This window comes from Bombina bombina, chromosome 4 (assembly GCF_027579735.1).
Source record: "Bombina bombina isolate aBomBom1 chromosome 4, aBomBom1.pri, whole genome shotgun sequence".
NCBI classification, from domain to species: Eukaryota; Metazoa; Chordata; class Amphibia; order Anura; family Bombinatoridae; genus Bombina; species Bombina bombina.
In genome coordinates this window covers 284,615,334-284,627,739 of record NC_069502.1, presented here as the reverse complement: position 1 = coordinate 284,627,739, position 12,406 = coordinate 284,615,334, and the positions used below count along the sequence as shown (strand labels likewise).

The 12,406-nt window shown below is 37.6% G+C and overlaps 1 protein-coding gene across 10 annotated transcripts in view; it reads right to left on the bottom strand.

Annotated features, from left to right (window-relative positions):
* The window catches only part of LOC128656206 (glutathione hydrolase-like YwrD proenzyme), a 628,013-nt gene that overhangs the window by 461,908 nt on the left and 153,699 nt on the right, over positions 1-12,406 (bottom strand). For 3 of the 10 annotated variants that reach the window (XM_053709982.1, XM_053709988.1, XM_053709987.1), the window contains one exon: positions 7,177-7,259. The exons of the other annotated variants lie outside the window; for them this stretch is intronic. The gene's annotated coding sequence lies outside the window, so the exon portion shown is untranslated. The remainder of the gene's footprint in view (positions 1-7,176; positions 7,260-12,406) is intronic. 10 annotated transcript variants of the gene reach the window in all.

Genomic DNA, 12,406 nt, shown 5'->3' with positions numbered 1-12,406 from the left:
TTGTGAAGCCCTTATTTACTGTCTGTAATAAAATGGCTTACCGGATCCCATAGGGAAAATGACAGCTTCCAGCATTACATCGTCTTGTTAGAATGTGTCATACCTCAAGCAGCAAAAGTCTGCTCACTGTTCCCCCAACTGAAGTTAATTCCTCTCAACAGTCCTGTGTGGAACAGCCATCGATTTTAGTAACGGTTGCTAAAATCATTTTCCTTTTACAAACAGAAATCTTCATCTCTTTTCTGTTTCAGAGTAAATAGTACATACCAGCACTATTTTAAAATAACAAACTCTTGATTGAATAATAAAAACTACAGTTAAACACTAAAAAACTCTAAGCCATCTCCGTGGAGATGTTGCCTGTACAACGGCAAAGAGAATGACTGGGGAAGGCGGAGCCTAGGAGGGATCATGTGACCAGCTTTGCTGGGCTCTTTGCCATTTCCTGTTGGGGAAGAGAATATCCCACAAGTAAGGATGACGCCGTGGACCGGACACACCTATGTTGGAGAAATCAATATTACCTGATACCCTAAGTTCACTCATGTGCATCCACAAGTTTTACAATGAGTCAAAAAATGTAAATCTGCCCTGACAATAAAAATTTTAATATAAGCAAATGCTAATATACCTACAGTTGATTATAAAGAGAAAAATTCTCAGATGCCCATGATAATAGAGTTGCCATATTGCCACTTTAAAAGAAGACCCTTATAAAAATAAAATGTGGCTTATTAAAGAAATGGTTTGATAATGTTCCATTATAAGAACTTTAAGTATTTTTAAAAAGGCTCTTATTTTAAAGTGACAATATGGCAAAACTACACATAAACTAAACAACCTGTGCCAACACATGAATCAACTTATGATAAAAAGACAATGCAATAGCAGTAAGACCCCGATGATCGAAAGAGCTATGAGGCGGCAAAATATTCAAAGGGAACTACCGCTATGTCAAGCAAGCCAGACTTGTCAAGCTCCCGACCTAATACCCCTAAAACGAAGTACCCAACGATCGCAAATTTACACTACACTAATAAATATCTAACCACCACATACCCACGGCAAGTTGCTAACTATTAACCTCTAAACCGCCACATACCCACCGCAAGTATTATCCTACTAACCCCTAACCCACCTCAGTAAACTATTAACCCCTATGCCGCCATAAACCCACTGCAAGTACTCTGCTATTAACACCTATGCTGCCACACACCCAAACTCAAAGTAAACTAGCACCTAACCCACCTCTAAACTAAACACCCTAAATTACAATTAAAATCTAATTAAAAAAATAAAGCTAAACCCCCACAACACCAAACGCAACACAACCCACCCCCCCCTAAATGAAAACCCTCCACTAAACTAGCCCCACTAAAACAAAGTTACAAAAAACAAACAAACACAGTATCCAAAATAATAAACGCACTATTATGCCCTAAACTAAACTACATGTCCCATAAAATACCAAAAAAAAAATAAACCTTAACACTAACAAAAATTACAATAGCACTTAAAAGGGCCTTTTGTGGGACATTGCCCTAAAGTGATCAGCTCTTTTGGGGAAAAAATATTACAAACCCACCCATCTACATTACAAGTATTGTTAGTCATAATGGTGTGGGGGGGGGGGTTTGGATACTGTTGTTTATTTTTTGTTGTTGGAACTTAATGGGGTTAGAGGGGGGAGTTAGTTAAGAGGGGGGAGATTAGGTGTTAGTGTAGTTCTAGTTTGCATTGGGAGATGACGTGTTAGACCTTAATCTCCTAACCCCCCCCCCATACATGTATGGGGGTTGATTAGGTGATTAGTGTTAGTATTTATTAGGCCTTAATCTCCTAAACTACCATACCTGTATGCATGCAGTTATGTAAACCTATAATGTTAATTATACTGTCTTTAATTATAAATAATAAACACAACAAGAAACATTATTACATTTAATTTATATGCAAATATTTAAACATTCTGCATTCTACATAACAATGTATCATTTTAAATAATTAATTAATAATTCATATTTATGTGTAGGGCCTTAGCTTCTACAGTTAGTTTTAGGTTATGGCAGATTAGGGGTCAATGTTTAAATGATATGTTTTGTCATGTAAAATGCATACGGCTAGATTACGAGTTTTTGACGGTAAGACTTGCGGTGCTAACGAGCCTTCTTTTCTCACATAAGACAACGCTGGTATTATGAGTTTTCTGAAAGCCGGCGTTAGCATCAGAAAAGTGAGGGTTGAGCAAAATTTAGCTCCACATCTCACCTCAATACCAGCGCTGCTTATGGTAGCGGTGATCTGGCTAAACGTGCTCGATCACGATTTCCCCATAGGAATCAATGGGGCTGAGCCGGCTGAAAAAACACCTGCAAAAAAGCAGCGTTCAGCTCTTAATGCAGCCCCATTTATTCCTATGGGGAAATAAAAGTTATGTCTACACCTAACACCCTAACATGAACCCCGAGTCTAAACACCCCTAATCTTACACTTATTAACCCCTAATCTGCCGCCCCCGACATCGTCGCCACCTGCATAATCTTATTAACCCCTAATCTGCTGCTCTGGACACCGCCGCCACCTACATTATACCTATGAACCCCTAATCTGCTGCCCCTAACATCGCCGACACCTACATTATATTTATTAACCCCTAACCTGCCGACCCCAATGTCACCGCCACCTACCTACATTTATTAAGCCCTAATCTGCCGCCCCCAACGTCGCCGACACTATAATAAAGTTATTAACCCCTAAACCTAAGTCTAACCCTAACCCTCCCTAATTTAAATATAATTTAAAATAATCTTATTCAAATTACTACGATTAAATAAATTATTCCTATTTAAAACTAAATACTTATCTATAAAATAAACCATAAGCTAGCTACAATATAACTAATAGTTACAATGTAGCTAGCTTAGGGTTTATTTTTATTTTACAGGCAACTTTGTATTTATTTTAACTAGGTACAATAGTTATTAAATACTTATTAACTATTTAATAACTACCTATCTAAAATAAATACAAGTTTACCTGTAAAATAAATCCTATCCTAAATTACAATTACACCTAACACTACACTATAATTAAATTAAATCCCTAAACTAAATACAATTAAATAAAATAAACTAAAGTACAAAAAACAAACAAACACTAAATTACAGAAAATAAAAAAAAATTACAAGAATTTTAAACTAATTACACCTAATCTAATCCCCCTAATAAAATAAAAAAGCCCCCCAAAATAATAAAAATCCCTACCCTATGCTAAATTACAAATAGCCCTTAAAAGGGCCTTTTGCGGGGCATTGCCCCAAAGTAATCAGCTCTTTTACCTGTAAAAAAAAAAAAAATACAATACCCCCCCAACATTACAACCCACCACCCACACACCCAACCCTACTCTAAAACCCACCCAATACCCCCTTAATAAAACCCTAACACTAACCTTGAAGATCACCCTACCTTGAGACGTCTTCACCCAACCGGGCCGAAGTCCTCTACGAAGCCGGGTGAAGTGGTCCTCCAAACGGGCAGAATTCTTCCTCGAATCCAGGCAGAAGAGGTCCTCCAGATGGGCAGAAGTCTTCATCCAGACAGCATCTTCTATCTTCATCCTTCCAGCGCGGAGCGGGTCCATCTTCAATCCAGCCGACACGGAGCATCCTCTTCAAACGAAGTCCAACTGAAGAATGAAGGTTCCTTTAAATGATGTCATCCAAGATGGCGTCCCTTCAATTCCGATTGGCTGATAGAATTCTATCAGCCAATCGGAATTAAGGTAGGAAAAATCCTATTGGCTGATGCTGTTCCAATCAGCCAATAGAATGCGAGCTCAATCCTATTGGCTGTTCCAATAAGCCAATAGAATGTGAGCTCAATTCTATTGGCTGATTGCATCAGCCAATAGGATTTTTCCTACCTTAATTCCGATTGGCTGATAGAATTCTATCAGCCAATCGGAATTGAAGGGATGCAATCTTGGATGACGTCATTTAAAAGAACCTTCATTCTTCAGTTGGACTTCGTTTGAAGAGGATGCTCCGTGTCGGCTGGATTCAAGATGGACCCGCTCCGCGCCGGAAAAATGAAGATAGAAGATGCCGCCTGGATGAAGACTTCTGCCCATCTGGAGGACCTCTTCTGCCCGGATTCGATGAAGACTTCTGCCCGTCTGGAGGACCACTTCGTCCGGCTTCGTAGAGGACTTCGGCCCGGTTGGGTGAAGACGTCTCAAGGTAGGGTGATCTTCAAGGGGTTAGTGTTAGGTTTTATTAAGGGGGATTGGGTGGGTTTTAGAGTAGGGTTGGGTGTGTGGGTGGTGGGTTGTAATGTTGGGGGGTATTGTATTTTTCTTTTAAAGGTAAAAGAGCTGATTACTTTGGGGCAATGCCCCGCAAAGGCCCTTTAAAGGGCTATTTGTAATTTAGTATAGGGTAGGGATTTTTATTATTTCGGGGGGCTTTTTTATTTTATTAGGGGGATTAGATTAGGTGTAATTAGTTTAAAATTCTTGTAATTATTTTATTATTTTCTGTAATTTAGTGTTTGTCTTTTTCGTACTTTAGTTTATTTAATTTAATTGTAATTAATTGTAGTTAATTTAGGTAATTAATTTATTTATAGTGTAGTGTTAGGTGTAATTGTAACTTAGGTAAGGTTTTATTTTACAGGTAAATTTGTACTTATTTTAACTAGGTAGTTATTAAATAGTTAATAACTATTTAATAACTATTGTACCTAGTTAAAATAAATACAAAGTTGCCTGTAAAATAAAAATAAATCCTAAAATAGATACAATGTAATTATTAGTTATATTGTAGCTATCTTAGGGTTTATTTTATAGGTAAGTATTTAGTTTTATATAGCAATAATTTAGTTAATTGTAGTAATTTTATTTATATTTATTTAAATTATATTTAAGTTAAGGGGATGTAAGGGTTAGACTTAGGTTTAGGGGTTAATACATTTAGTATAGTGTCGGCGACGTTAGGGACGGCAGATAAGGGGTTAATAAAATTGAACTAGTGTTTGTGAGGCGGGAGTGCGGCGGTTTAGGGGTTAATATATTTATTAAAGTGGCGGCGATGTCCGGTCGGCAGAATAGGGGTTACAATTTTTATTTTAGTGTTTGAGATGTGGGGGAGGCCTCGGTTTAGGGGTTAATAGGTAGTTTATGGGTGTTAGTGTACTTTTTAGCACTTTAGTTAAGAGTTTTATGTTACAGCGTTAGCCCATAAAACTCTTAACTACTGACTTTTAAATGAGGTAGGAGTCTTGACAGGAGAGGGTCTACCGCTCACTTTTTCCAAGACTCGTAATACCGGCATTAGGAAAATCCCATTGAAAAGATAGGATACGCAATTTACGTAAGGGGATTTGCGGTATGTTCGAATCGCGGAAAAAAAAGTGAGCGCTACACCTGTACCTGCCAGACTCGTAATACCAGCGGGCGTTAAAAAGCAGCGTTGGGACCTCTCAACGCTGCTCTTAAAGGCTAACGCAAAACTCGTAATCTCGCCAATATTGTTTAAAGTATTGCAGATATCTTAAAAGGGATTTAATGGTTGCTTAATACCATTTGAAACAAACATATATTTTTAAATATATATTTATGTTTAAAATAAAAGTAAGCAACTATTAAATCCCTTTTAAGATATCTCCAATACTTTAAAAAAATCGAGATTGTACATAATAAAACATATTTTATCATTTAAACGATGGAGGGCCGTCAAAGCCCCGTTTTACTGCTTCTTAAAAGGGGTCTTGAATGAGTAGGGTTCAAGGGATCAAGTCGGTCTTTTAGTATGTTAACGGCAATTTGATGAGACACCTAGGGATATCACTTGTTTGGCGGTGCTACCTTCTGGGAGAATGGGGACCCTTCAAATCCAGTCCTCCATTCCTCCCAGAAGGTAGCACCTACGCCGCAATATGCGGACAAGCGGCAATGTGGGTGGTGACGTCACGCTCCCATTGATTTCTATGGGAGAGACATCGCCGCAGGGCAGCATTGCGAGACAAGCCCCTTTTCTTACAATATCTTGACAGACGAGACCATCAAAGCAGTTTCACAACGGTCTGTCGATGCTTTGAATATCTGGTCCTTAGTCTGAACTTCAAATAAGTAGAAGATTTTTTCTGACAAATTTCAAAGTTATGTCTATTTCCACTCCTCATGTACCATGTTACAGCCATCAGACAATCACAAATGCATATATTCAGTGAATTCTTGCACATGCTCAGTAGGAGCTGGTAACTCAGAAAAAGTAAATATAAAGACTGTGTACATTTTGTTAATTGAATTAAATTGGAAAGTTGTTTAAAATTGCATGCTCTACCTGAATCATGAAAGTTTAATTTTTGACTTGAGTGTTCCTTTAATTTACCAGTTAAAGGAACAGTTTAAGGAACACTAAAGTCAAAATTAAACTTTCATTATTTAGATAGAGCACACAATTTTAAACAACTTTCCAATTCACTTCAATTATTGTGCACAACTTTCCTAGTGAGCATGTGCAAAAATTCACAGTATATACGTATAAACATTTTGTGATTGGATGATGGCTGTCACATGATGCAGAGGGACAGAACATGGAACTAGCTTTAAAATTTTAATTCATGCTAATTCTACTGTATTTAGTGGTTATTTAAAACTTCAGTTGGCTGGGCAAGATACTGAACTGTTTATTTAAATCATCAAATAAAGATAAAATTAAAATGGAGAAATAACCACTCTCAAATATAAAAAAAGAGGCTACATTTCTAAGCAATAAAAAAATAAAACAAAAAAATTAACTTTTGCTTGGATTTCTTTGTGTTACATGGATTTCAGTGCTGTACATGAGTAAGCCTAACGAATGGGGTTATTTTATTGCTAATGTTTACTGTCCCTTTAAATATAACAAGAAAACATTTATTTTTATTATATTTCTAATATCATTAAGACATAAGCTAACCTCATATTTGACTTTACCAGGCAAAATATTTCTGTGGTAAAATCTTGTTTTCACTCCAAAGCAATAATCTATTTTATAACATTCATAAAAATATTTTTTTCCTCTCGTTTTCTCTCATTTTTTTAAACATTTGCTAAAATAAATTGTATATGTAGCATAAACGTGTATTAAAAACAACAATCATCAGTGATTCAACATCTAGCGGAAAACTCACACTGACCCTCCCAGTTAGGTCTTTAGCCACTCGGTCATGACTCATACAAAACCTCTGTACACATTTTACTTGAGAGGATGAACCTGAGGATAAAAGGGGGAAGGGAGTTTTGTTATTTCTTTGTTTAAGGAGAGTCTAATCAATAGAATACATTCACTAACATAATAGGGTTGGTAATAAGTTCAGCATTCTTTTTAGTATATTCACCAGATTATTGAATTCCTATTGATGAGCTTTTTCTGCATTAATGTAATAATATATTAGCAGTGCCACTCTGGAAGGGCTCCTGTAGCTATACAGACTCAGAGTACAGTAAAGTATTTAAATATGTTTTAAAAATGCTAATGTGTTTAATAAGATGTTATGTGCACTGTATGTTATGCTAACTCTGTAATGGTCCTTACTCATGTTTTATTTCTTTTTGTTGGAAAAAAAACTTCAAAATAAAATGTTATGTTTTTTTACATTTAGTATAACTGAATGAATGTTACATATAAATGAATGAACAGCAAATAGCTCATTTAGGCCTAGATTAATTGTGGAGCGCAAATGTGTGCTGGTATTACAAGTAAAGCACAATGCAAACGTAAAAGATGCTCAGGTGATATTTTCCTGTCAGCAGTTTCAAGTGATTTAGCATGAGTATTATGTCCCTTTAATAACATATTCAAAATAATATGCTAAAATAAATGCACAAAATGTTTACAGCAATATCACTGGTAATTAAATGTTGTGGTCAAGTTGCAAGTCCACATTTATCATGAAATTCAGCCTCTAATGCTCTCTGTGTTGCAGTATAATTTATTAACCATGACACATTTTATTGATGACATATTAATCAATAATATAACATTATTAAAAAAAAAAACATGAAATACATTGTGTTTTTTCCGTTACCCTAAATGCCTTCCTGTTCTTTATCATGAAGTGTTGTACTAGTTACTATGGTGCCACTGATGTTTGGTAGTGCCACAATATAATATTCTAATTCATAACAGCATATTATTTTTGCACAAATATTCCAAGGTAACTATGTTGAACCCCTAAAAAGTTAAAGCCCACTCCAAAGCTGTCATTGCTCCTGAGGAGGACACAGGCTGATAGCCAAACAGGAGCTGCATATGCACGTATCCACCTATCACTGGTAAAGTCCTGCTCGGTATTGGCTCTGCAGTGTTCATAATGTGCATGCTTAAAGGGACATAAAACCCCAAAATTTTATTTCAGGATTCAGATAGAACATACCATTTTAAGCAACTTTATAATTTACTTCCATTATCAAATTGTCTTTGTTTTCTTGTTATCCTTTGTTGAAAAGTAGGAATGTAAGCTCAGGAGTGTGCATGTGTCTGCAGCATTTTATGGCAGCAGTTTTGCAACAATGTAATACATTAGCAAGAGCACTAGATGGCAGCACTAATTCCTGTCATGTAGTGCTGCAGATGTGCACGCTACCTATCTGGATATCTCTTTAACAAAGAATAGCATGAGAATAACACAAATGTAATTATAGAAGTAAATTTGAAACTTTTTAAAATTGTATTCTCTATCTGAATCATGAAATACATTTTTGGGTTTAATGTCCCTTTAACTATATGTTGATAGAGCTGTTGTGCAAAAATTACAAGTTCCAATCGCCTAGATTTAGAGTTTTGTCGGTAAAAACCCACGTAGCTAACGCTGCCTTTTTTTCCCAGCGCACCCTTCAAACAACGCTGGTATTTAGAGTTGCCTGAGGGATTGCGTTAGGCTCAAAAAAGGGTGCGTTGAGCCTAATTTAGCTCCACTTCAAACCTCAATACCAGCGTTGCTTACGGTAGCGGTAAGCTGGAAAAACGTGCTTGTGCACGATATCCCCATAGGAAACAATGGGGCAGTTTGGGCTGAAAAAAAACCTAACACCTGCAAAAAAGCAACGTTCAGCTCCTAATGCAGCCCCATTGTTTCCTATGGGAAAACACTCTCTAAGTCTGCACCTAACACCCTAACATGAACCCCGAGTCTAAACACCCCTAACCTTACACTTATTAACCCCTAATCTGCCACCCCCGCTATCGCTGACACCTGCTGTATATTATTAACCCCTAATCTGCCGCTCCGTACACCGCTGCAACCTACATTATCCCTATGAACCCCTAATCTGCTGCCCCTAACACCGCCGACCCCTATATTATATTTATTAACCCCTAATCTGCCCCCCCAACGTCGCCGCTACCTTACCTACATTTATTAACCCCTAATCTGCCGACCGGACCTCGCCGCCACTATAATAAATGTATTAACCCCTAAACCGCCACACTCCCGCCTCGCAAACACTATAATAAATTTTATTAACCCCTAATCTGCCCTCCCTAACATCGCTGCCACCTACCTACAATTATTAACCCCTAATCTCCCGCCCGCACCGTCGCCGCTACCATAATAAAGTTATTAACCCCTAAACCTAACTCTAACCCTAACACCCCCTAACATAAATATAATTTAAATGAAACTAAATAATATTCCTAAAATTAACTAAATTAATCCTATTTAAAACTAAATACTTACCTATCAAATAAACCCTAATATAGCTACAATATAACTAATAATTACATTGTAGCTATTTTAGGATTTATATTTATTTTACAGGCAACTTTGTATTTATTTTAACTAGGTACAATAGCTATTAAATAGTTAATAACTATTTAATAGCTACCTAGTTAAAATAAGTACAAAATTACCTGTAAAATAAATCCTAACCTAAGTTACAAATACACCTAACACTACACTATCATTAAACTAATTAAATAAATTACCTATAATTAGCTAAACTAAAATACAATAAAATAAACTATTCTAAAATACAAAAAAAACACACTAAATTACAAAAAATAAAAAAGAATTACAAGAAGTTTAAACTAATTACACCTAATCTAAGCCCCCTAATAAAATAAAAAAGCCCCCCAAAATAAAAAAATTCCCTACCCTATTCTAAACAACCAAAGTAATCAGCTCTTTTACCAGCCCTTAAAAGGGCTTTTTGCGGGGCATTGCCCCAAAGTAATCAGCTCTTTTACCTGAAAATAAAAATAAAATACCCCCCCAACATTACAACCCACCACCCACATACCCCTACTCTAACCCACCCAAACTCCCCTTAAAAAAAAACTATCGCTAACCCCCTGAAGATCATCCTAATTGTGTCGTCTTCACTCAGCCGAACCGAATTCTTCATCCAAGGTGCACAGAGGAGGTCCTTCATCCGGTAGAAGTCTTCATCCAAGCTGGGCAAGAAGAGGTCCTCCATCCGGTAGAAGTCTTCATCCAGGCGGCGTCTTCAATCTTCATCCATCCGGAGTGGAGCCATCTTCAAAGGAGCCGATGCGGAGCCATCCTCTTCAACCGACGACTTCCCGACGAATGAAGGTTCCTTTAAGGGACGTCATCCAAGATGGCATCCATTCAATTCCGATTGGCTGATAGGATTCTATCAGCCAAACGGAATTAAGGTAGAAAAAATCTGATTGGCTGATGCAATCAGCCAATCAGATTAAAGTTCAATCCGATTGGCTGATCCAATCAGCCAATCGTATTGAACTCGCATTCTATTGGCTGATCGGAACAGCCAATAGAATGCGAGTTCAATACGATTGGCTGATTGGATGAGCCAATCGGATTGAACTTCAATCTGATTGGCTGATTGCATCAGTCAATCAGATTTTTTCTACCTTAATTCCGATTGGCTGATAGAATCCTATCAGCCAATAGGAATTAAAGGGACGCCATCTTGGATGACGTCCCTTAAAGGAACCTTCATTCGTCGGGAAGTCGTCGGTTGAAGAGGATGGCTCCGCGTCGGCTCCTTTGAAGATGGCTCCGCTCCGGTCTGATGAAGATTGAAGATGCCGCATGGATGAACACTTCTACCGGATGGAGGACCTCTTCTTGCCCCGCTTGGTTGAAGACTTCTACCAGATCAAGGACCTCCTCTGCGCATTTTGGATGAAGAATTCGGCTCGGCTGGGTGAAGACGACTCAAGGTAGTGAGATCTTCAGGGGGTTAGCGATAGGTTTTTTTAAGGGTGGTTTGGGTGGGTTAGAGTAGGGGTATGTGGGTGGTGGGTTGTAATGTTGGGGGGGTATCGTATTTTTATTTTCAGGTAAAAGAGCGGATTACTTTGGGGCAATGCCCCGCAAAAAGCCCTTTTAAGGGCTGGTAATACAGCTGATTACTTTGGTAGTTTAGAATAGGGTAGGGTAATGATAGGGTAGGGCAATGATAGTGCAGTGTTACACTACAATGATAGTGTAGTGTTAGGTGTATTTGTAACTTAGGTTAGGATTTATTTTACAGGTAATTTTGTACTTATTTTAACTAGGTAGCTATTAGATATTTATTAACTATTTAATAGCTATTGTACCTAGTTAAAATAAATACAAAGTTGCCTGTAAAATAAATATAAATCCTAAAATAGCTACAATATAATTATTAGTTATATTGTAGCTATATTAGGGTTTATTTTATAGGTAAGTATTTAGTTTTAAATAGGATTAATTTAGTTAATTTTAGGAATATCATTTCGTTTCATTTAAATTATATTTATGTTAGGGGGGTGTTAGGGTTAGGGTTATAGTTAGGTTTAGGGGTTAATAACTTTATTATAGTAGCGGCGGCGGTGCGGGCGGAAGATTAGAGGTTAATAATTGTAGGTAGGTGGCGGCGATGTTAGGGAGAGCAGATTAGGGGTTCATACTATTTATTCTAGTGTTTGCGAGGCGGGGGTGCGGCGGTTTAGGGGTTAATACATTTATTATAGTGGCGGCGAGGTCCAGTCGGCAGATTAGGGGTTAATAAGTGTAGTTAGGTAGCGGCGACGTTGGGGGGGGCAGATTAGTGGTTAATAAATATAATATAGGGGTCGGCGATGTTAGGGGCAGCAGATTAGGGGTTTATAGGTATAATGTAGGTGGCGGCGGTGTCCGGTCGGCAGATTAGGGGTTAAAAAAAATTATTATATTGGCGGCGATGTGGGGGGGCCTCGGTTTAGGGGTACATAGGTAGTTTATGGGTGTTAGTGTACTTTATAGCACAGTAGTTAGGAGCTTTATATTCACGCGTTAGCCCATAAAGCTCTTAACTACTGACTTTTTTTGTCGGTAGGAGTCTTGTCGGTAGAGGGTCTACCGCTCACTTCTCAAAAGACTCCAAATACCGGCGTTAGGCAGATCCCATTGAAAAGACAGGATACGC